Below are 26,433 nucleotides of genomic sequence, written 5' to 3' on the forward strand. Positions count from 1 at the left end.
TTTGGCTTGGCTCCAAAATAAGCCTCATAAGGGGTCATATGAACCATGATCGAAGTAGGTGAGTGATTGAGGATGTGGACAGCAATAGCCACAGCCTCGATCCATAGGGATTGAGGTGTCTTATGATGCTCCATCATGATGCGAGCCATCTTGATCACATGCTTGTTCTTCCACTCCAATATGTTCTCTTGAGGTGTATTTGTGTTTGCAAACTCTTGGTGAATACCACGATTTGCACAAAATCTAGTGAGCTCATTAGAGGCAAACTCTCCACCCTTGTCTAAGCGCAAGGTCTTTAGCTTTGAGCTTGATCGGTTCTCCTCGAAGAGCAACCGATGCTTGAAGTTGGAGAAAGCCTTCGACTTCAATGTCAAGAACTATGCCCATGTTATCTTGCTAAAATTGTCAACAATAAGCACAAAATGCAAACTCCCCTTAAGGGACTTTGTTTGCATAGGTCCAAAAAGATCTGTAGAAACAAGCTCTAAGGGTGTTAAAGACTACCTCGAAGCCTTACTGGGAATGGCATCATGATGTTGTTTTCTAGGGATGTAGGATATACAAGGCTATTGACTCACCACTATGTTTGGCAAACCTTGGACAACTAGATACCCTCCAAAGGTAGTCATAATTTAGGTGGCCAAATCGAGCATACCAAAGCTTAGATTGTGTCTATGAAGTAAAAAAAAAGGAAGTCAAGGCAGAAGGAGACCTCAACTTGTAGACTCCATTCTCCTCATAACCTGTAGAAAGCACCTTTCTCGAGCCACGCTCAAGAATCTTGAAAGAATCTATATCAAACTCAACCAATAGGCCAAGAGTACAAATCTTGTGCATGGAAAGCAAATGGTAACCCAAACTTAGCACATGAAGCACCTTAGAAGTATGAGTACCACCATGTCCATTTGGAATCAGTTGCATATTACCCCTACCTTGTATGGAAACAAAAGAGCTATCTCCTATGAGAATCTGCCCATGTGAAGGCTGCAAATGGACAACACCTGCAAAAGAAGGGGTCATGTGCTGAGAGGCACCACTATCAACAATCCATGCAATGGGATGTGGGGCCATCAACATAGCATGAAGCACCTTAGAAGTACAAGTATCACTTTGTCCATTTGGAATCAACTGCATGTCACCCCTACCCTCTATGGAAACAAAAGAGCTATCTCCTACGAGAATCTGCCCATGAAAAGGCTACAAATGGGCAACACCTGCAAAAGAAGGGGTCATATGCTGAGAGACACCACTATCAACAATCCATTCATGGGGGTGTGGAGCCGTCAATGTAGCATCAGAAGCCTTCGTGGTTGATGCCTAAACCACCTCCAAATGGAGAAAAGCAGTTGATGAGGGAGCAGCCATTGCGTTGGAATCCTTTGAAGCCTTCTCCTTCTTGGTGTCCTTCTTATCCTTGTTAGGGCAATCCTTACGGTGACCTGCCTTGCCATAGATGTGACGAGTAGAGTCATTCTCTTTTTCCTTCTTCGGTTTGTCATCCTTCTTTTTGTTGTTGTCCTTGCCCTTCTTTTGAGAGGATTGACTTGTCAATGCCTTCAACTTGGAAGCATTCTCCCCTTTAAATTGTTTCTCTTGGTCCAAGACCATAGGAACCAACTCCTTCCACAGAAGAGTCGACTCCTGCCCTAAAGCAATCAAGGCTGAGTAAAAAGCATCAAACCTAGGCGGTAATTGTGCCAGAATAACTATCGCCATATCTTCATATGTTCTCACCTTCCCTGCATTCTGAACATGCATTTGAAGTTGCCGTAGCTTGTTCACATGCTCCTGCATAGAAGATAACCTGTTAGGGTTCAATATCCTCATCTACACCTCCAAAGACACCCATTTTATAATGGTCATTCGGTTATATAACTGATAGAGCTCCAGCCATATGTCCCTAGCCACTGTCAATTGCTTAATATGGACAATTATGGTTGTAGTATATGAAAGGAAGATAAATGAGCAGATGCGAGCATTCAGTTTGTGCCAATGTGCCAGAGCCTTTGTTGAATCCGCATGATCATTCACAGAAAGTTTGGACTTGTCTCTCGATGTAGGACAATCGATGGCCTTCGTAACAAGCTTTGCCAAATCATAGGACTCCAAGATAGGAAGTATCATAATGTGCTAGATGTGGTAGTTCTCACCATCGAGCTTTTGGTTTAATGAAAGAGTCGGTAGGATGGGCACCTTTTGCGATCCATAATCGCTTGAAACTCCATGTTGGCTTCAAAAGACATATTCGCTTGAAATGCCTGCAAAAACACAAAAGCAACCCCCTTTGACTGTAGAATGCAGCTTGCTAGGGCTCTTCTGCACTTATCTTGGAACTTCTTCACTTGTTGGAGGCGATGAAAAGGTAATATCTGCAATTGAAGACTCAAAACGCAGCCTTTCTCCTTCCCGAACAGCAAAAATCCGCAGCAGAATCAGCAACTTTACTCCTTTCCTGCACATTTACGCTCGCCGTAGCCTTGTTTTGATGTGTGGCCCTCCTGCTCGCCCTCGAATGCTGAAAACGCAGCCTTGTGTTGCGCTGAAAACTCCTCTTCAAGTTTGCCTATGATCAATCAGTCTTTGTGCTGCTTTGATACCATGTTAAGAGTGTAGTGGTGTGGAAGCATGTTATTGAGAGAGAGAGAGAGAGAGAGAGAGAGAGAGAGAGAGGGGGCTGAAATGTGGCATTCGCCGCTTTAGAGAGGGTTGACATGAAGAATCGTCAAAGGCCCTATCTTATCACTATGGTAAGAAGGAGCATTTGTGTAAGGATTGCAAAGAGTTAGGGCTTCGAGAAAGAAGAAGGAGAAGAAGAAGAAGAAGTATGATGTGGACTCCTTTGTTGAATTATTCTCCTCTTCCAATTTTGAGTTGGATTGTTCAGCCATGGCACACTGAGGTGCAAAAGGGGTCCTCTTCTTCAGATCGTGGGAAGGCCTTGGTAATTCCTCCTTCTAATACTTTCTAGTACAGGTGATGCGGTCATCCTTCACAACTCTCTAGTGTGAGAAAGGAAGGGTGAGGGGGTGGTGAGGTGGGGTAGGTGAGCCTCATCTATACAAGTATATAGGTACAAAGGATCTAGAGAGGGACTTTTCTTTTGCCTCACTTGAAGTTTGGTAGATTTTGAAATCTTGGAGCTAGGATTGACTTTTAGATTTATCGTGGGTTGTTATTTTGGGCTAGTTCGAGCTCACATGAGAGGACACTTTGGTAGTCTTAGCTAAAGGTGGGGAACCCATGGTCATGTATGCTCAAAGGCAATTTTGACAGAATGGTCATGCACGCTATTGTGAGGCATTGTTGACAGACACATAGCTGTTATGGTTTTTTTCTATTTTTAGGTGTTGGTACAAGTGACATCGACATTAGGTTCTCTCTGAGGCACCTTGGTGGTGGCTTGATCACCCAGTGCTTAGATATCCATGGATCTATTTTGGTGGTCTTTGTTATATGGACATAATGAGTCTTCGTCATTGTATCATTGTATTGCATCAGATCATTCATGATTTGAGAGAGGGTATTAGTGGTCTAGTCAGCTCATGAGTGAGTTTGGGCACGAGGTTCAGTGGGCCAGGCATTATAGATATTTTAGGTATTGTTTTTGTGCCATTTTTATGGTGGTTTCAACATTTATTACTAGACGACGTAATTATTTTCTTGGTATATTTTTGGCTTCCTCCTGCATAGTTGTACACTTAGAAGAGTGTTGCCCATCAACTTGAATGTATCAACATTTACCTGTACAATGCGCACAAAACTGTAAATGCTAAAGTTTAAAATAATAAATTTTAAATTTTATGGTTAAGTGCTTACTTTTGACTACCCACGCTCATAATAGCCCTCATCATGTGTAAGTTAGTGCGACAATAGAAATATGCATGCTAGTTTCTCTCATGTATCCTAAGAGCACTAGTATTCAAAGTTTTTCCACCAAAATAGAGGCTACACAAGTGACTCTCTCCTCCAATAAGTGGGAGAAGCAAAAGCCGCATGCCCTCTTTGATTTGCATAGCATCTTAGCTCCTTCAGCACTGCATTGTAGTCATCCATAGGGACCACATGAGTCAAATATGCAAGCGGGTCTGAACGGAGCTCTCTATCGTCCATGACTGCCGGTGACTTGTAGGCCAGATATACCAATGCTACAAAACCATGGATGGGCATCCATATCCATCTCCTCTCAACTATCTCTTGAATATGTGCATGTTGTGTCTTTGTGATCACCTAGCAAGCACGTGTCTCCACCAATGCTGCTGTAAAGAAGTGAACAAGAAGGCCTATGGTGGACCCCTCGCAATCACTCATATGTAAAACACTGCATTGTGGTCATCCATAGGGACCACGTGAGTCAAATATGCAAGCTAGTCCAAACAAAGCTCTCTATTGTCCATGACTGTCGATGACTTGTAGGCAGGATGTACCAATGCTGCAAAACCATGGTTGAGCTTATGCATCCATGCCCATCTCCTCTCTACTATCTCTAGAATATGTGCATGTTGTGTTTGTGATCATCATGCAAGCATGTGTCTTTACCAATGCTGTTGTAAATAAGTGAATAAGAAGGCCTATGGTGGACCCCTCGCAATCACTCATATGTAAAACCCTATAAAAGGGAGTCATGACAATGATAATGGCACAAACTTTCTGCTAAAACTGCTCATTGAGGCACAAGCGTTGCATGGCTTTGGCCTCCTCTGTCTCATGCTCATCTCACTCATTCCATAGAGTGGACACCATTGTCCAATATAGGGCTATAGACTGAATGCCATAAAGGTGGTTGAGGCAACATGTAAGTAAACCAAGTTGAAGAAGGCTTCTTTAACTGGAGTATGCTATGCTCACAATACATTGCAAGCACCTTCATCTTTATTTTGAAGAAGATGACAACTGAGGTAGCCTTGTGGACCACCCTCTTTACCACTTGACCTTCTTGATGTCCTCCATGAGCAAGTCCAAACAATGACTTGCACATGGAGTCCACACAATCATGGGAATTTGATCTCAAGCAAATGGCCCAGCATCGACAATTCGATGCATTGTTGGTAACAATTTGCACCACATTTGAGGGATCCACCTATAATCATAATTTATGAGAGAGAGAGAGAGAGAGAGAGAGAGAGAGAGAGAGAGAGAGAGAGAGAGAGAGAGAGAGAGAGGCTTCAAAGTTCATGAATCATGATCACTAAAATTATTAGTTATAATACCAGACTCAAAATTATGACTAGATGAAGCAAACAAATTTAAAAGATTGTATATACCTCATTGATAGTTTGCCGAATGTGGTGATAGATGAATGTGCTTGTCGTTTTTCTTCCCCTTTTGTTGGTGTCTATGGCCCACAAAAAGTAAGTGTTGAGTGGACATGAGATGAGTATGCTGATGATACCCCATTTCTCATGATTACTTCATCCATTGGTGAGAATAGAGCAATCATATTTTGTCCACGCGGCCCGAATAGGAATCAATCCTCTTCTTCTCTTCATCAATCTTTTTCTTTCTTATATCATTGTATGTGACACCTGTCTATCCTTAATGTGGATCCACATTGGCAATGAGTTTTGCCATATTTTTTCATCGCTCTTGATTTAGGACATTGAATGTAAGATTGCACTCAATCACTGTGCATGCAATTTCAACATCCACAAGTCGTTGCCTTTCTCTAAGAAAAGCAAACAATCCATGCACATGTGAGAGAGAGAGAGAGAGAGAGAGAGAGAGAGAGAGAGAGAGAGAGGATTGGCTCTCTGGTATTGCATTAGCCTTCACTGTGTCTTTTGCCAAAACCGAATGTGGATGTGGTGTTGGAAAATGACAGCCAACTATGGAGGAGAGAAAAGAGAGACAATGAGAGTGTGTTGAAGTAAAAGAGTAGAGTGTACTTGTTGAATTGAAAGAATGAGAATGAAAGGTACAAGATAGGTCTAAGATAGACCTAGGTCTAACTCAATTAGAGTAAACTGACTCTAACTCTAACTTTAAGAGTGGTGACACCCCCGTGCAATGCCAATGTGGTAAAGTACAGGAATGATCAATCACCAAAGGATAGCAAGTTTAAGGACTTGCGAAAAGCCTCAAACTTCTCACAACACAAGGTAGTGCCTTGGTGAAAATGTATTTAATATTTTCATGTGTAGGAATATTCATCAAGCTGATCTCTCCTGCATAGCATCTCTCTCTGACATAATGGTAATGCACCTCAATGTGTTTCATGCGAGCATGAAACACTGGACTGTGACTATCAGAAAGAATGGGTGTAAGACCCTCCAATGGTAAATGTAGATCAACCAACAATTTGTGCAACCATACACATTTCACTCTTTTCGTGAAGGCTGCCATGTACTCAACCTCACAAGATGAGGTAGCCATTGTAGGCTGTTTCTTGCCTAGCTATGAAATGCATGAACAACCCGGAAAGAAATAGTGTCCATCGGTAGACTGCCTAGTCTACATCACTAGCCCAATGTGAATCATTGTAAGCTTGTAATCGCAAGTCTCTCTCCTAGGAAACAATAATGAATGTGGGTGAGTACCTTGCAAGTATTTGAAGATCCGCTTAACAACTTGCCAATGTATAGTTCGTGGTCTATGCCTATACTTGCTCACCTGAGATACTGCATATTGAATATCAGGGCATGTGTTGCAAAGATAAATAAGACAGCCAACGGCCTGGCTGTAAATTGCAACATTAGATATCTCTTCACCATCATGAATAGACTGCTGGGTCCGTAGGAGTATACAGAGATTTGCAATTTTGCATATTAAACCTATGTAGAAGCTTATTCTCATAGTGTGACAGTGATATGATGATACCATGTTGATTTTGGGTGAATTGAATCCTCAAATAATAGTGTAGACAGCCCATGTATGAGCAAATGCATGTTTCAATTCAACCTTGAAATATACAATTTTTGCTTTTGAAGGTCCAATGAGCAGCATGTCATCTATGTAAAGAATTATAATCAACAAGTCCCCCCCTTCATTCTTAATGTATAGAGTGGGAGTAGTTGGATTGTTTTTGAATCCTTTTCTGGCCAAATAAGCATCAATTTTAGAGTACCATGTATGAGAAGCCTATTTGAGACCATAAAGAGCTTTGTTAGCTTGCACCTTAACCATAAACCTTGGAGATTGTGATACATAAACATCCTCATGTAAATCCCCATTCAAAAATGCTTTCTTAATGTCCAATTGATATATCTTCCAACCATAATTTGCAGCCATAGCGATTACACATCTCACCGTACTCATACGAGATGTAGGAGCAAAAGTCTCTTAAAAATCTATGCTTTTCTTTTGTGCATTTCCTTTTGCTACCAACCTTGGGTTTCTTGCCATGCCAAGCTTTAAACAGGGTGATTGTCTTTAGTGCCTTAGTGGGTGCATGATTCAACATGTGATTTGCACATTGAAGGCCTTCTAACCAAAATTTATGAGGCAGCCCCTTGCTTTTAAGCATACAACGAGTCATCTACATGAGAGTACGATTCTTCCTTTCAACAATACCATTCTGCTAAGGAGTCATTTTAAGATGTTTAAAATGTATAAATCACATTAGATTTTGCTTTCAGCTCATACACACATGTATATCGAGAGTAATTATCAATAAATGTAAGTTGTAACAAAGTAAAGATGACCTTCAAGTGCATGTGTCCTCATGGGACCACAAACCTCAAAGTGAATAAGTTGCAATTTTCAGACATCATGCACTGCATCATCTGGTTTGAAGGCAAATTTGTGCATCTTGCCCAAAATACATCCTCTGCATGCACGAGGACGTGGGGCTTCTAGTGGAGGCAATGTATCTACCATATGACACCTTTGAAGGGTCATCAAGCTCCCAAACTCATATGTCCATGGCGGGCATGCCATAGCTCTGCATTTTGCATCGCGGGTGATAGAATAGTGGTTGCCAAAGCATCATGAGACTGTGCGTCATAGGTATCCAACAAAAACAAACCCTGATATAGGGTCCCAGATAGCCTGAGTGCATAATCCATCTCCTTGTCTCTAAGAATGCATTTGTCATCCTCAAAGATGACCTAAAAGCCAGGCTTATTAAAAGCAGAGATAGACAATAAGTTCTTTGTAATGCTAGGTACAAACAAGACATCTAGAAGCATGAAGTTAGAACCATCTGCAGCAGTAATAGTGATTGTTCCAATGCCACAAACATCATAAGTGTTGCTATTCACACATGTAACATGCTTCCCAGTAGGGGCCGAATGCAAAGAGGAAAACAAACACTTCCTAGAAGTGATGTGCTTTGAAGTTCCACTGTCAAAATACCATGTTTGCTGTGTTTCAGCAGCATTAAATGTTGAATCAGCCATTGAAGAATCATAATTGCAAGTTAGAAATGCATAGTCTTCCTCCATAAAGTTGACTGAAGCGTCACCACCAGTAGATTTGTTGGTTGATGTCTCTTGGACGGCCAAATTGGAAGTTTGAAATGTGTAGTCCTCCTCCACAAAGTTGGCTAAAGCATCACCATCAGTAGATTTGTTGGCTGATGTCTCTTGGATAGCCAAATCGGAGTCCTTTTTCTTCTCTTTGGCTAATCTCTTACGGCACTCATCAATAGAGTGACCTGGCTTCTTGCAATAGTGACATTTTTGCTTCTTTTTAGACTTTTCTTTGTCTTGGACAGCCTTATTTTGATGGTTGTCGATCATTACCCTTTGGTTGATTTTTTGCATTTTGCTTGACTTTTCCTTTGCCTTTGAACTTGGAAAGCATAGCCATATCTCTTGAACGCAATGCAACATTCTTCCGAGTCTATTCCTCTTGCAACAAGAGGCCTTCTAACTCCACAAATGTACGAGGTTGCTGCCCCTCCCTCAAAGACAACATCAAAGAGATGTGGAAACCAAGATACAATTCTGGAAGAGAGTTTAGTGTGATGTCTACCAATTCAACATCTTGAATGATTTCATCCACATTGAGTAGCTGCTCATGCAAACCTTGCATGTGAGTAAGGTGATCTGTCATGCTATCACCCTCATACATGTTCACATTATTGGCCAACTTTCTACGTAGATAAGATATTCTAGCCTCATTACGTGTTGCAAACATACGCTTAAGTACATCCCATGCTGATTTTGAGGTCTTACAAGACCGGATTTGTGTAATGATATATCTTTTCACTGACAAGGCAATCAAAGAAAGTGCATGTGCATCTTTGAGTCCGATCTCCTCTAATCCTCAGTAGGAGGGGTAGGAGCACCAACATCCTATCCTCTAGTGTTATGTTGAGGGGTTTGAGGTACACAAGACCTCCTGGTTGCTGCAAATCACTTGTAATATAGTCCCATAAGTCCTTCGCTATAAGAAGGTTGCGGACCATAAAACTCCAGAACGGGTAGTTTGATCCATCAAGTTTGTCTTCGTAAGTGAAGACACCAAGGATAATGCTTTGATCATTAGTCCCTTGACATGCCATGTTATCAGTAATGGACAAAAATCCGTAGCCCAATACTTCTTTGTTGAAATATAGATTGTGCTCCTCGGAGTATCAAAAATTTTCTCAAGTTGTCACACAAATGCCATAGTATGCCCAATTTGACCCAAAATAGCACTCAGCCAAGAAAACAGCAATGTACTGCTATACCACACCTACCTTGTAATGTGTGCCCTCAAAAGTACATATTACAGCAACTTTATGCCGGTTCTTACCAAAATTTACGGAAAATTTTCAAATTTTTTTGCTCAATTTGATTGTAACAGCAATTAAATACTATTGTATGACTTGTTTACTGCCTTGGAATGCGTGTCAAGCAAAAGCGCCAAATTTCTTCCAAAATTTCAAAGAAATTGAAGAAATTTGTAACTTACAACTTGAATTTCTGTAGTGATGTCACCTCGGGGTGTATACCAACAACAAACAATAGCTAGAATCTGCTTAGAGATGTGTGCCAGAACCTCTAGGGAAAAAAGCCCCAAATGTCTTACACAAATGTTGTTGAAATTGTGCAATATTCGTGTTTCCAATGAAGATTCGCACATTGGATTGCAAATTTGGCAAAAGCCCCAAAATGTTTGGTGGGAATGTCAAAGAAATTGTGAAATTTCTTCGAATTGGCTGCCAATTTGAACTCCGCCCCAAATTTTGAGCAACATGAGCTGAGATTCGGAAAGAGACAGCTAAAATAGATGGCAAATTGCAGAAATTTTAAAAAACCCCAAAATCTAAAAATTAGGGTTTTGGCACTTTTTAGGGTTTTCAGAAAATTGCAGGTAGGGTTGAGAATATGGTGGACAGAGGTGAGAAAATAAGGGCCAGAGCTGGAAATAGCAGCAGCTCCTCCAAAACAGTAGCTCCTCAGGCTGCGTGCGGATTGCGTATGGGACTGTGAAATAGCAACAACTTGTTCTTCTCTTCCTCGGGTAGAGAGTTGGCCAATAGCAACATGACCTTAGGTGGGGTGGCGCCAGCAAACAGTGGCTAAAATGAATGCGCGTGTAAAACTTGTTTTGATACCAAATGTTGGAAAATGACAGCTAGCTATGAAGGAGAGAAAAGAGAGACAATGAGAGTGTGTTGAAGCAAAAGTGTAGAGTGTACTTGCTGAACTGAAAGAATGAGTATGAAAGGTATAAGATAGTTTTGAACTTTAAGGGTGGTGACACGATATATAACTTTAGTTGTGTTTACACCACAAACTGAAAACGACCTAAAGACTTAAACATTGGATACTGTCCATAGAATTTTCAAATTCTAACATGTGGAGCCCCCACCACCAATGGTGGAGGCCTCATCCTCATTGGTTGAAGATATGCCGCCCTTCGATGCTTCTTCATTAGTAGGCATAGGATTTGGTTCTGATACACCACTTACTTCTCTTGTGGATCCCTCTCTCATATTTGCGAGAATCTCGTTTATGTCATTTTGATGGATTTTCTTGCATGGAGTAACTTGCCCTCCTTCTCTTGGAAAGATGGAGAAGTTGGGTCGTACCACCTCTGTAGAGCTTCCCACAATACTTGCATGTCCAATGGTGGGAGTTGGACTTCTTTGTGTCCCTCTTCACATGGATGGTATGCAAATTGAAGGCCTCGTATTTCTTACGAGTCATGATGGCGATGCTAGATGGAGAGGTTTGAGGGAGAGTGAGAAAGAAAAGAAAGAAAGAAAGTTATATTAACGTCTACAACAGGCCAAGTTGGCCTATGAGACCAAAATGTTGCATACAAAATGTCTGGGAGATTTCAAAAGTCCCAGTGAAGCTAACGTTTATGCTATGTTGAACTAAATTGAGTAGGTACAAAATGATATCTAGACTAGATACAATCTAGAGGTGCTCTCAGTGCGGTGTGGAACTGCTCCTGGAGTGTTCATCCAAGGATGTCCCGCATGGGTCGGTCTAACATGGAGAGACTAAAGCGGCGGGGCAGGGCCCTCCGATGGCGGCGTATTATCCCTTGTATCTTCGACATGTCTCTTTTGCGGGGACGGGGGCCGGCGGGGCGTGGGCGCCGGGCTTTGCCTCTCGCTGTGGCTATTTCTAAGGTGGTCCCCCGGGGTCGGGAGGCCGTTTGGGCTGGTGGGGGCTCGATGGTGGGGAGAGTAGCTGGTATTTGGTAGAATTCGTTGAGTGTGCGTTGGTTGGTGGCTCCTTGTCTTTGCTTCGTGGTTCGTAGGAGGTGGTCTCTGTGGCGTCGTACTTCCAGTAGAAAGAGCCCCAGGCATCTCTGGTCTTTGAATTCCATCACCTTGGAGAGTGGTCCGAATCCTTCGCTGAATAGGCAGTGGAAGCGTCCCCGGATTTCGTAGTACATTGGGCATCTACAGATATAGTGTTCCTCTGTCTCTGGCTCAAGATGGCAGAGCTGACAGATTCGGCCTTCTGGGGGGAGGGGGTTGGCCCTGTATTTGCCCGTTTCGACCCGTAGTTGGTGTGAGGGCGTGCGGATCTGTCCGATGGCACTTCTCACCCCGTGAGACAGGTGTGTGTCCATGTAGCTTGGGCGGGTGATGAAGCCATCCGGGGAGATGTACAGGAAGTGCTCTCGGTAGAAAGCCTTCTTGGTTTCTAGTTCCGACGTGGGGGTCACCCATGTCCTGGCTGTGTCTGTCTGGATGATATCCATTCTGATGATGCGATTCACCTCCTCTCGGCGGCTGAGCTCTAGGTGTGGGCAGTCTAGGCTGTATTGTAGTGGGGGGAGGTGGTCCATGTGCAGGCCATGGAGTCGTAGCCAGGTCTCTCTTCGGGCATACCAGCATTCAGTGTCCCCTTGTGTTGCTAGCTGTTTGGATGACTCTAGGGCGAGCCTGGGGTACCGGTGCCGGGGCAGGTCCCATATTCGGTGCAAGAAGATCACGGTCTAGAAGAGGGCCTCAGCCACGAGGGGCGGTGCCCCCAGCTCTGCGCGGATGATCTCGTGTGGTACGGAGGGCTTGCTTCGGATCATCCTTGAGATCATAAGTATTAAGGGTCTCTCCATCTGCTCCCATCCCTCATAGGTGGCCTCCTCCTTAGGCAGTGGCTGATCCTGTGGGGCCCTCCGCGTGTTGTAGAGACTGGACCCCCATATGGGAGCCCCGTACAGGAGGGATGGTGTGACCAAGGTGTCAAAAAGCCAGAGCTTTGTGTGGGGTTCCTGGAACTGTATGCGGACACATTGGTTCTCCATTGACCCGAGGGCTGCATAGCCTCGGGCTAGTCTATCTTCTGCTGCTTTTCTCAGGGTAAATCTCGGTCCAGAGAATGTAATCCCCAGATAGACGTATCTTTGGACCACGTCCACGGTCTCTTCGGCGTATGTGAAGGGGGGTACCGACCGTCGGAGCCATTGGGTTGACGTGTTGAACACCATGACCTTGGTTGTCCCCAAGTTCACAGTTAGGTCTTTGTCTTGGTAGAAGGCCTGTAGTGCGTCCAGTTGGCACTGTAGCCCTTCGGGTGTGTTGGAGATGAGGACTATGTCGTCCGCATATAGTAAGATGGGTATCAATGTCCCTCCCAGACTCGATCCCTCCTCGCCCAATCTATCTATGTACTCTGAGATCTCATCAATGTAGAGGTCAAATAGGGTGGGTGAGAGTGGGCATCCCTGCTTGACTTCGATGGTGTTGGTTATCTCCTTTGACAGCCCTCTTGGTGCCCCTCCGAACTTGGCCCGTTACCGATTCGTATAGTGCCAGTATCCCCCATCGCATTTCGGTTGGGACCTCCAGTTCCTGTAGTCTCTGCTTGAGCCTCGCTCGTGGCACTGTGTCAAAGGCCTTGCGGAAGTCCACGAAGTAGCAGTACACTCGTCTTCCATGTGCTCTGCCCTCCTCTATGATGGTTCTCAGTGTGAGGATATGGTCAAGGGTGCAGAACCCCCTCCTAAACCCTGCTTGTCCTGCCGCCCGATGTTGGTGTTGCTCTGCCCACTTGCTCATCTCGTGGTCCAGTATGGATCCATAGAGCTTGGTTAGTACATGGCCAACCATGACTGTTCGGTAGTTCGTGGGAACCATGGAGTGAGAGAGAGGGAGATTGAGATGCTAGACTCTTGAAAATTGAAAGAGAGGGAGAGGGTTAGAGTAAACTTGAAAGAGCAAGAGTGAGAGAGAGGGGATGGGAGAGACTTAAGCCTTGAGCCTTGAGCTCGATAGATTGATGTTGTCATGGGGATGAGAAATTTTGAAATACTTTAATCTTGCTAGTGATATTTGATTAAGTTAATAATCAAATGTGCAAGGTTGTTTAGTAGATGTGATGCACATGGCAGGTATTTCATGGTAACAGGTTAAGGACCTCAAGGATGTAGTTTGGGTGTGAAAGGCAAAAGTTGTGATGAGTTATGCTAGTTGGGCTTGGGTGGTCAGTTGGTGTCAGTTTTGACCGTAGGACAATTGTTTGGCCCATAAGTGATATTGGTGACACTAGGGACTAGCATTAATTAATTAATTAATGCCAGTCTAAGGGTCAACGGAGGTTGGGGACCACTCCAAGTTGCAAATGGCCTATAGCCAGTTTAATTATGGATGGGCACATTTAATTTTAGGCAAGGTTAGAAGGGTTGAAATTAATTTTTAAAATGATTTAATTTTGAGAATTAATTTAGTGTTTCGATAATGCTGAAAATTGGGTTTAGAAGGTTGCCACTTGGCAAGAATACCCATGCAAATTGAGAAAACGTTTTTGGACTTGGTTTCAGCCATTTAGAGAGTTTCTAGCTTATGTGAGGGGTCCTAGGGGATCAAGCAGCAGTCGGAGAAGGACCATTAAGATTAGGCAACAACATCTTTAGGTTGGCAATAGCAGTTTTGGGCTCTTTGGCACTGGCAGCAGCTACAGGGAAAAATTTGATAAGTTGTAGCTAGAATTCAACCATTTTCTATGAGAAATCTTTGAATTTTCTCTCTATGGCATTCTTTCTCCTATGCCAACCCATTCTTAGAAGATCTCTGTCATGAGGACATGTATTTTTGAAACCTCACTTAACATTTGGATTAATTAATTTTTAATCACATGGTTAAGTAAATGTTGCACATGTGAAGTGTAATTGGGATTAGAGTAAATTTATGAGCTTGGGACTCCAGAAAATCAGAAATGGAAGTTGCCTAGCCAATTTAATTATTGGCCAGTTAGATTATTTTTTTGGGTACTAAACTAATTATTAGATTAATTTTTAGTATTTAAAGACTGAACATTAAATATTATGGATAGTGTTGAGAAAACCATTTGTGGAGGTTGCTACTTGTAAAAAATGTTAGGAATAAAGGGCCATCGTGCCTTTTATATGTGCACGGGTGTGAACACACCCTTAGCACATTGTACTTTCATACATATATCTATCTAAAAACCTAAAGTGGTACACTCGTCATTGTACTGAAAAACGTGTTCACTCTCTACTCTGCTCTCTTGCACTCTCTTTGTCTCTCTCACTGCGCGTAACGACTGTCTGCCTCGATCTCCGTGCCTAACCTCACCCCTACAAACTGGTATCAGAGCCAATGGCTCACTCAAGCTGTTGAGGGGTAGATCAATAGGTGTAACAGTCTTGTGGACTGTTGAGAGGTGCAGGCGACACGCAGAGTCTCGTGTAACAGTCTTGTGGACTGCTGAGGAGCGGGCGACAGCTGCGTGACGAGTTGAGCTACATGACAGGTGACGGGCTGCTCGATGGGGGCTCCACACGAACTGTTGACCTGCAGAACGAGGGGGGCTCCATGATTGACTTGTGAACGGGCGACGGGGGCAACTGCACGGCGACCAGCTGACGCTGCATGAGGGACCTGCGACAGGCATCGTGTCCAGTGGGGTGACCAGTGCGAACGGCGAACAGTCGACGTTAGCGTCACAGCGCACGACTGACGGGTCAACGGACCCGTCATCAAATTTTTTTTCCTCTTCAAAATCCTTTGAAATTCCCCCCTCTAACCAAGGTTTCGCATGCGCAAGCACAATATCTAAGATCTGTGCAAAATTCTCCCAGAAATTTGGGGCTTTTTCCGAATTTGGGGATCTCAACACAGAATTGGATAATCTGACTCAGAAATTGCAAAGTCGGTGCACATTTGCTTGGGAATTTTGGGGCTTTTCACATTTCAGTGAAATTTTTTCAATTTCATTGAAATTAATGCACGGAAGACTTGGAAAATTTGGGAATTTGTCCAGATTTGGTGTGTGCAAGATGCAACAGTGATATTTGTCTCAGAAATTGCAGGAGTTTGTGACATTTTGTCCCCGACATTTGGGGCTTTTCATGTACATGCACAAATTGGGCTGAAATTAACCTAATTTCTCGACATTGAGGCACATTGGACCTCGTGCAATTTGGGGCTTTTGCGATTTGGGCAAAATTTGTGCAGCATTTGGTCATTTTATGTACATGCAGGTTGAATTCCGCGCAATTTGGACATCAACACTTGGTAAAATTTGGGGTTTTGCTGAAATTGCTCTATTTTGGCAAAATTGGACTGTCCTATGCATGAGAGAGGAAATGTAGATGTGTGTTTGACGCTTTGAGCACAAAATTTTGGGGCTTTTGACCATTCGTGTCAAATTTTATGCTCGTAGGTACATGTACAACAAAAATTACAGCTGAAATTTTGGGATTTCTCATGTAATGTGATGCACATGTCCTTGGAACAGCTGTAATCAGTTGGATAATACTGTAGCACTTGGTTTGTCGCTTCTGAAAATTTAATTACAGATCTGAAATCTGTACTTCTGCGTGGTCATTTATTGCTGATTGGTACTTGTTTGTACCTTGTTCACTTGGGTGACAGTTTGGGCCTGCATTTACTGGTTTTTTGGTCACATTTGGCCTGAAAATCACGGCTGGCAGCAATGACAGCAGTAATCTGATGCACATAAAGAAGCTTGAAGGCGCACACAATTTTGCAGTTTGGCAAAAGCAATGCTACAATATCCTGTTACAAAAGAAGCAGGCAAAGTCGATCAAAAACAAAGGGGCAAAGCCCGCGGACATGGATCAGGATGATTGGGATGAGTCGAATGAGCTTGCACGCTCAACCATAGAGCTATCAATTTTTGATGCCTTGCTGTTCAACAACATTGAAGGTTTGGATTCTACATAGGCTACATGGACTAGATTGGAAGAATTGTATGCACAGAAGAGTGCTACAAGCAAAGTGGATTGGCTGAAAAAGCTTATGGATTTGCGTATGAAAGAAGATACAACAATGTCTACTCACTTGAGTGAGTTTAACTCCATTTTCAGCCAGCTGGTTGCCTTGAAGTTCATGATTGATGAGGAATTTAAGGCTACTTTCTTGCTTTGTACTCTACCAGAGAGTTGGGATACATTCAGGACTGCTATGAGCAATTCTAATGTGATCCTTTTGTATGCTGATGTAGAGAGTGCTCTACTTATGGAAGAGATGAATTGGCAGAACAATGCATCCAATAAGTCTTCCAGTGCTTTGCATACTAGGGGTAGATCACAGCAAAAGGGTAAATATAATGGCAAGGGACGCAATAAATCACGTGGCAAAGATGTTGAATGCCATCATTGTGGCAAGAAGGGTCACTTTAAACGTGACTGCTACAAATGGAAGAAAGAGAAATGAAAAGGCAAGAAGACAGATAATTGCAAGGAAGAGAAGAAGGACAGTCAGCCTAAGAAGAGCAGTGTAAAAATTGAAGAGGTGAATGTAGTCACTCGTGACAGTGTCAGTGGGAGTGATTTACTCTTTGTCTCTGCACATTTTGGTGCACATGCTCTACTTGCAGATACAGATGATGACATGCATACGTGGATTCTTGATTCAGGTGCTTCCTTTCATGTCACCCCTCATCGTGAGTGGTTTTCCGCCTATACAGGGGGTCGACATGGTATTGTCCATCTTGGGGACAACTATGCATGTGAGATTGCAGGTATTGCCAGTGTGCAGTTACAGTTTCAGCATGGCTCTGTCTTTACACTTCGGCATGTACGGCATGTACCTCAGCTCAAGAAGAGCTTGATTAGCACAGGGCAGCTAGATGATGATGGTTTTCATACCACCTTTGGTGATGGAAAATGGAAGATCTGTAAGGGATATAGGGTTATTACCAGAGGTTGCAAAACGTTGTATCCACTTCACGTATCTAGTGTGCGTGACCATGTTGTTGCCGTAACCGAGCAGCCAAGTATTTCTTTGTGGCATGGCTGGTTGGGACACATGAGTTAAACATGAATGAAAGTGCTTTCTCGTTTGGGTTACTTGCCTTGTCTTCGTGATGCTGATTTTGAGCATTGTGATCATTGCATTTATGGCAAACATGCACAAACGTCTCACAAAAAGTCTCTTTCTTTGAAATCTTCTCCTCTAGAGTTAGTACATTTAGATGTATGTCAAATGCCAGGATTATCTTTAGGGGGAAAGCAATATTTTGTCACCTTTGTCAATGATGCTACACGGAAAGTATAGGTTTACCCTATTTGTAGCAAGGATGAAGAGCTTGACAAGTTTAAAAAATTCTTGGCATTGGCTGAAAATCAGACAGATAAGACACTTAAGTGTCTTTGCTTTAACAATGGTGGGAAATATGTGTCCAAAGCCTTTAAGGATTTTTTGTGACAGCAAAGGGATAAAGAGGGAGCTCACTGTCCCTCATAATCCACCCCAAAATGGAGTTATAGAGCGTATGAATCGGACCATACATGATAAGGTCCGTACGATGTTGTCTCATACTGCATTACCCCATGGTTTTTGGGCAGAGGCTGTTATGACAGCCGTTCACTTGATTAATCGGTCACCAAACAGGTCTTTGGGGAGGGGGGGGAGTTTCCCAAGAAGCGTGGTCGGGCAAGCCACCGTCATATGCTAATCTGAAAGTGTTTGGCTGCGATGCTTTTGTGCACATTCGTAAAGAAAAACACAGCAAACTTGAGCCAAAGTCTTGTAAATGCATTTTCCTAGGATATGGTGACGAGGGTGAAATGGGGTATAAATTATGGGATCCCGAGAAAAGGAAAGTAGTACGCAGCAATGACGTTATCTTCCGGGAAGATCGCATGCACAAAGAGCCCAAAAAGACTGAGGAGGTCCGAAGGGTTGTATTCTGGGAAGAAATACCTTTTGGACAGCAAAATGTGCCTGCTGTGCAGCAGCAAATACCTGCTGTAAATGAACCTGTAAATGCAGGAAATGATGCTGGAAATGATCAGCCAGCTATTGCCCATGAAAATGAGCTATTATATGTGCAGGAACAGCCAGAACAGCAAGCTGTTAATGCTGATTTGCAGGCTGAAATGCCAAGACAGCATGCTGAAAATGGAAATTTGCAGGAACAGCCAGCAAACAATGACCATTGGGTTAGGAGATCGTCTAGGGCTACTAGACAACCTGACAGATTTGTTCCTGGTGTAATTAATGTGGTTGAATATGTCATGTTGATAGACCGTGGTGAACCGTCTTGCTTCAAGGACGCAATGGACAGACAGGACAACTAGAAGTGGTATAAAGCCATGCTGTTAGAGATGGAATCTCTTGAAAAAAATGGCACTTGGGACTTGGTGCAGTTGCCTAAAGGGCAGAAAACCCTTCCATGCAAATGGGTTTACAAGATGGTCACTTCTGGTTCTTCACCCAAGTACAAAGCAAGATTGGTTGCAAAGGGGTACAAGCAGGAGCATGGAATTGACTTTGATAAGATTTTCTCTACTGTAGTCAAGATGACTACATTGAGAACCATTTTGGGCTTGGTTGTAGTTGAAGATATGGAACTCATACAAATGGATTTAAAGATTGCGTTTTTACATGGTGATCTGCATGAAGACATATATATGCAGCAGCCTGAAGGGTTTGTTGAACAAGGGAAAGAAAAAATGGTATGTAAACTCAAAAGGAGTTTGTATGGGCTGAAACAAGCACCAAGAGAATGGTATCATAAGTTTGATACATTCATGCAGTTCCAAGGCTTTCATAGAAGTCAAGTGGATCACTGCTTGTACACCGAGAAGGCAGCAGATGGCAGCCTGATTATCTTGGTTTTGTATGTTGATGACATTCTGATTGCTGGCACGGATATTCATGCCTTGGATTCATTGAAGCAAAGTCTTCATGGCAGCTTTGACATGAAGGATTTGGGTGATGCAAATCACATTCTTGGTATGCGAATACTCAGAGATAGATCGAAAGGCTTACTCTGTCTATCTCAGCAGAGTATATCTTCAAAGTTTTGCAGCGTTTCAATATGGAGGGGGGAAAACAATTGAAGTTGCATTGCCTCCATATGTGAAACACAGTGCAGAGGACAGCCCTACATTTGATGATGAGAAGGCTGAAATGACCAAGATACCATATGCTTCAGCTGTTGGCAGTTTGATGTATGCTATGGTTGCTACACATCCTGACATTGCTTTTGTAGTGGGAGTGGTTAGCAGATACATGGCAACCCCTGGCAAGAAGCATTGGGATGCAGTGAAAGGTATTATGAGATACCTCAAAGGCACAAAGGAGTTGTGCATTTGCTTTGGAAAGCAAAAGGCATCTGTTGTTGGCTTTACGGATGCAGACTATGCTGGTCATGTGGATTGCAGGAAGTCCACTTCTGGATATGTGTTTATTTTCACAAGAGGAGCAGTCTCTTGAATCTCCAGGCTACAAAAGTGTGTTGCATTGTCTACTATAGAGGCAGAGTATGTGGCTGCCACTGAGGTATGCAAGGAGGCTTTATGGCTTTCACGTCTGGTGGGAGTACTTGGCATCTCAGAGTTACCTGTTCTTCATTGTGATAATCAAAGTGCTATCATGCTAGCACAGAATCCTGTCTTTCATGCAAAGACAAAGCGCATACAAGTGAAGTACCACTTCATTAGAGACGTACTTGATAGCAAGAGCATTGAGCTTGTCAAAGTGCATATAGATGATAACCTTGCAGATCTTCTCACGAAGGGTCTTCTAGCAGAGCGGTTTGCTCATTGTCGATAGATGATGGGAGTTGGATAGATATATTTATTTCAGATTTGTACATACTTAGACTTAGCTGATTCTTTTCTCCTCTTAAGGCACATTGCCTTTAGGGGGGAGGTTGTTGGGAATAAAGGGCTATTGTGCCTTTTATATGTGTATGGGTGTGAACACACCCTTAGCACATTGTACTTTCATACATATATCTATCTAAAAACCTAAAGTGGTACACTCGTCATTGTACCGAAAAACGTGTTCACTCTCTACTCTGCTCTCTCACACTCTCTCCGTCTCTCTCACTGTGTAACAACTGTTTGTCTTGATCTCCGTGCCTAACCTCACCCCTACAAAAAATGCCTATGCAAGACTGAAAAACGTCTTTAGAGGTTGGAGAGAGGCAATTTAGTACATTCAGCCTACAAGAGAAAGGGAGGAGATGTTGTTGGTTTGATCTACAGTCATTGGAGGACCTTTTGAGGTAGCAAGGGGCAAGAAAAGACCAATCAACAGCAAGAGACAACATCTATAGGCTGTTGAGACATGGCAACATCAGTGCATGATTGACTTTCTTCAGTACTTCGCAAAGAAAGTCAGCATTTTCTCTTGCCTCGGCATTTTCTCTCATCTCCAAGCCTTTCTATAGCCTTGCTTTGAAGATTATAGGATTGAGATCACCGGAGATTGAGAAATTTCAGATTTCTTTGCTGTAAACCCTAACCTGCAGTAGAAATTAGGATTTAGTAGCAGCCTTGAGAAGCGTGCTAGAAATTGGAAGCTGCAAGACTTGGATTCAATAGCGTTGAAGTTGTTTTTAGTCAAATTCAAGTGGAGGGATCAACAAATCGATGAATTTGAGGCATTTTCCATCTCCATCAAAGCAGGTGAAGGCCAATTGACTGCTCGAATCAAGGGGCAAATCAGATTGAAGACTTGCAGGTCATTTTGGACAGCAAGGGGAGTTGGAATACTGAAAGGGATTGGGAGAATCCCATTGTCTATCGACTTCTTCTTCAATTAAGTTAAAGAAATACCGAAAGGGGCACCGATTTTGGAGCCAATAGTGTGTCCATTATCCAAGATTGTAAGTTAATTTGCATTTCTTAGTTTTGTAATAAATGTTGCTACTGTAACTAAGTTGTAATCATGGAATTGCCACCCATCCACAGAAGAAAGACTGGTTTCAATCTTAGCTCATCTCAGCCATTTGGAGCAGATCTCAGCTAGGTTTGGTAGACAATAGAGATAATTTTTCTTTAAACCTTAAATTTTTGCAAAAACTAGGGTTTAACAACTACCTAGGGACCTGTGCCAACAGTAGAAGGCATCGTACACTGAATTCAACACTTGAAACTTGTGGAATTGTAAGGGAATCCAAATGCTAGACCATCCATTGTGAATTTGGGGCAGTATTTGGCCATTTGGGGTGCAATTAGAGCAAGTCCTGGATGAAACTCAAGGGGCAATTGGCTCGATTGATGTGTGGATTGCATCTATAACAAGGGGCTTTTGGATTAGCCAAGGAGATTGCGGAATCTCACCTTGTACCCAAACCATTAGTTAACAAAGTTAAAGAAATACTAAGAGGAAGTGCAGGGTATCTATTGTCCAAGAATTTTAAGGTACATTGCATATTTTCAGTTTATGTTTATTTACTGATTATTGTAATTAAGTGCTTGATCAAGAATTACCACTCTTTGAGAAGAAAGGCTGGTGGATGCTTGAAGAGGAAGGAGGTGCAGGAAAGAGGAGAGAGTGGGAGCTTCACAAATCACCTCCAAGAATCAAGATTCAAGAGAGGGAGATGAGAATGGCAAATGCTTGGTGAATTGGTGTGGAAGCATGGAGGAGAGAAGCCCCTTTTGTAGATGAGAGAAGAGTGTGGGAGAAAAGAGAGATCCAAGAAGGGTTAAATAGTCAAAGAAGATACAAATAATTGAAGAGGGCTGGATGGATTCCAAGGGGGTTGGGGGAGGAGTACATAGCTAGAAAAGGGGGTGGGTTGAAGTATCCAAAGCTTTCCACCCCCCTAAAGTGCCATGTAGGACAACGTGGATTCTCCAACTGGCATGTAGGATGCATTTATGCTACATAGGAAAGCCCTGGATACGGTGGCCGGAAATGCGCAGTTTCATTGTACGGATTCATATAGAAATACACCATATCGTACGGTATGATCAATATCATACGATGTAAGAAGGCAACTACGGTTAGGTCTTATGTTTTTGTTGTGCATTGATTGTATATCCTTCTTTACATGCACATGGTCTATCATTGAAGTTTACAAGCACATAATGTTTTTTTGTGATTGTTTGTGTCTTATGCAAATGTACAAAAGAGGGGATCCATTGTATGTGCAAATAATGTTTCGTGTGTAATTCAAGGTATTGAACAGATTCCCATCATTGCAATAGATGGGAAAACTACATACTTGAAAAGGTCTTGTATGTGCTTGGTATCAAGAAAAATTTGCTTTCAGTTTCAGCCATTGCATGTGTTGGTTTTGTGGTTAAATTCCACATGAATCAATGTAGTGTTTATGACCATAGTGATAGGGATGCCATCATTGGCTCTGGTACATTATACAATGGCATCTATCAGTTTGATTCAGATGAGAAGAGAGCATCAAAGGATACATTACAAGTTGAGGTTGTTAGTAGTCATGCATGTCTTGTGTGGTAATCTCTTGCATACGAGTCTTGAGTCCAAGTCAAATGAGGACATTAGGAGTTTTGACATTGTATTGATTTGTTATTTTATGTGGTTTAGGTTAGTTCCTTTCTTTTTGGGCACTTTTGGTTGTCTTGGGCACCCTATTTTGGGACTGGTCACTTTTTGCCCCAGTTTGCCTATATATAGGTGGCTTGCCCTCCCACTCTCATTATCCATCATTGATCCTTTGTGATCAGTCAGCCTTGCTCATTCTCTCATCCCCTTGCTATCATTTGGTTTCCACATTGATGCGTAGAGATGCATGTTGGGGCTAATTGTTGCAACCTTGTGCCTTTAGACATTGTAGTCACATTGTTTCTTCTCTTTCTTTCTCACACACTCTCTCCTTTGTTCTCTCTGTCTCCTCTCCATGTTCACTTTTCTCTTTTTGTTGCGCACTCTCACATGGTATTAGAGCCACACGTGGGAGTCGGAGATCTCGATGAGGAGCGCATGTCCACGACAAATCTAGCTTGGTGCCATCCATATGTGCCGCGGACTTTGCGTTTGGCATCAAACATTGTAGGGCAGCTTGTTTTTAGTCCATAACAAGTTGTGTTTTTTGTAGGATAGATTGAACTTTACATATGGGCACATCATGTTTGGTGGGTGGTCTCTATTAGTATTGAGAAGTCTATTTACTATCCTCTACAATCTCTATTTTGTAGGGTAGGTTGTGTGACGGGTCTACTTGTTTTTACCTCTACATTTGATGTGCTTGAAGGTAGAGGAAAGAATAAGCTAAGTCTATGTATGTACAAAGTTGAAACACACATATACTATCCACACCCATCATCTGGCGGCAACCGCTTTGCTGGAAGAACATTCGTAAGAAGGTCTGTAGGGTTATAATCTATATGTACCTTCTTCCATTCGTTTCTTTGAAAAATACAAATGACCGATTCTTTGATTGTGAGTTATTTCCTTTAAAATAGCCAAAAGTGCACCCTAATTTCATAAATTATCCATGCACAATTGCAATATTTCGACGTAAACCAAAATTAGGAAGAAAACCTGGACTTGTGGATTCGGTGAAATGTCCACATGGATGTTAGGAGATGTTCCTCCTACAATTGCGCCTTGTGCCTTTTTAGGGGCCATCGAGAATTCGACCTTCTTGCCTTGGCCGTAGACTTATGATCTTGGCTCGTCTCCCTCGCACGCGCAATTCCCTTTGAGATTCGGCTTCCTTGACCGATGCTTCGTCTTGTGGAATTGGGCTTTGGAAGACCTTATAGGCTTCCTTCAAGCTTAAGAGGGGGAAGAAATTCGGGCTTTTGGAGGGTTCAAAAGGGAAGGGCCTTTTACTTCGGTTAGAAAAACTTGTGGGAGATTCTACACTAGCTTAGAACCTAAAGAATGATGCCTAATAAAAGAATCCAAGCACAGCTCTTTAACTTTTTGAACTTCTTCTCAAGAATATCCTTTGGCATTACTGAGAACAAGATATGATAGTAAAAATTAGGGCCAAAACACTTCAAAAAAGGCACTTGTAAGAAAATGATTAAGTTGCTAATTAGTTGGGATTTCAAAAGAATGAAAATGCCAAATTTGGTTGCTCAGAGATGTGATGAATGAGAGAATATTTAATTCATTGAAGGGGTCAGCCATTCATTGTCCCTCATCTTTAATAACCCCAAGAGCATGAGCAATCCTAGCGTTGACCAATCTTGCTCAATTAGGCTTGAACCCCTAGCTATGCTAAAGCCTAGATAAACTCCCAGAACCTTGCATGAGATGGCAACTGAGCAAGCCCTCGTTGAACATAGAAGTATCGTAGAATGCTTAGCTGAGTTGGATGCTAAGCTTAAGATGTTCGCACGAGTCTACGTCCTTGCGGACGTGGGCACAATCCCCAAGGAGCAGCTTGGAGATTACTTGCCCTTCCCTTTATCTTGGGAAGAGCAGGAACACCTTGATGAGCACTATAGCAGGCTCCTACACGAACGCATGCGACTCATCTTTGACGAGGAGGCTGACAAACTGCGCTTGACAAGCTCAATGCTCTTGCTGTCAAGTACATTCTTTTTAAAATAATACTTCACCTATATGAGCTTTGTCTTTGTGTGAAAGATAAGATTCCGTGCTAGCATGATAGCACTTTGACTGTCACAATGAAGGATAGGAACCTTTGTAATACCAAGCTCTCTCACTAGACGCAAAAGCCATAAAGCCTCTTTGCATGCCTCAATGGCAGCCATATACTTTGCCTCTGTAGTAGACAATGCAACATACTTTTGCAGGCTAGATATCCAAGAGATTGCTCCTCTTGTGAATGTGAATATATATCTTGAAGTAGACTTCCTGTAGTTAGGAAGACCAACATAGTCTGCATCCGTGAAGCCAATAACAGATGACTTTTTCTTACCAAAGCAGATATAGAAATCCTTTGTCCTTAAGATATCTCATGGTACCCTTCACTGCTTTTCAATGCTTTTTGCCAAGATATGCCATGTACTTGCTAACCTCTCCCACTGCAAATGCAATGTCAAGACGTGTAGCAACCATAGCGTACATCAAGCTACCAACAGTTGAAGCATAAGGAATCTTGGTCATCTTAGTATTTCCTTCATTAGATGTAGGGCTATTATCTGTACTAAGTTTCACATATGGAGGCAATGGTATACCAATGGCTTTTTCCCCTCCATATTGAAACGTTGCGAAACCTTAGTAACGTACTCTTGTTGTGACAGAAAAATAAGATCCTTTGATCTATCCTTGAGTATACGCATGCCAAGAATGCGATTGGCCTTGCCAAGACCCTCCATATCAAAGCTACTATGTAGGTTTTGCTTCAAGGAGTAAGGCATGAGCATCCTTACTTGCAATTCGCATGTCATCCACATACAAAACCAAGAGAATAAGGTTGCTATCTACGGCTTTCTTGGAGTATAAGCAGTGATCAATTTGAGAGCGATGGAATTCGTGAGATTGCATAAATGTATCAAATTTATGATACCATTCATGGGTTGTCTATTTCAGCCCATACAAACTCTTGTTGAGTTTACATACCATGTGCTCTTTTCTCTTTCCAATAAAACCCTTAGGCTGATGCATATAGATCTCTTCATGTAGATCACCATGTAAAAAGATGTCACAACTCTATAGAAACAAAATTTGTATCCTTTTTTACTAATTTGTCTATATAATGATTTATTAAAAATTTGTTTCCTTTGCACTAATTAGATATAAAGAAAAGTGTATTGGAGCTGGCCATTGATGAGTGGTTACAGGTTATGGTGGACCCACGCGGTGGGTTAGAGAAAAGATAGTTCACACTTCCACCTATATGGCCGATTGGGCACCTGTGACTAGAACTCACGCATATCAGGCTTAGACTCGCACACAGAAAGGATTGATGCCTT

General features: G+C 42.6%; 1 protein-coding gene and 1 pseudogene across 1 annotated transcript in view; one reads left to right on the plus strand and one right to left on the minus strand.

The window, feature by feature from the left end:
* Positions 1-26,433, plus strand: part of LOC148016646 (DNA binding / DNA-directed RNA polymerase) — a 63,222-nt gene that overhangs the window by 23,564 nt on the left and 13,225 nt on the right. The gene's annotated exons all lie outside the window — the stretch shown is intronic.
* Positions 11,335-12,819, minus strand: LOC148016647 (uncharacterized; annotated as a pseudogene).

Source organism: Lygodium microphyllum, chromosome 23 (assembly GCF_053477565.2).
Source record: "Lygodium microphyllum isolate KBCC chromosome 23, Lygodium_microphyllum_v1.1.10, whole genome shotgun sequence".
Taxonomy (NCBI): domain Eukaryota; kingdom Viridiplantae; phylum Streptophyta; class Polypodiopsida; order Schizaeales; family Lygodiaceae; genus Lygodium; species Lygodium microphyllum.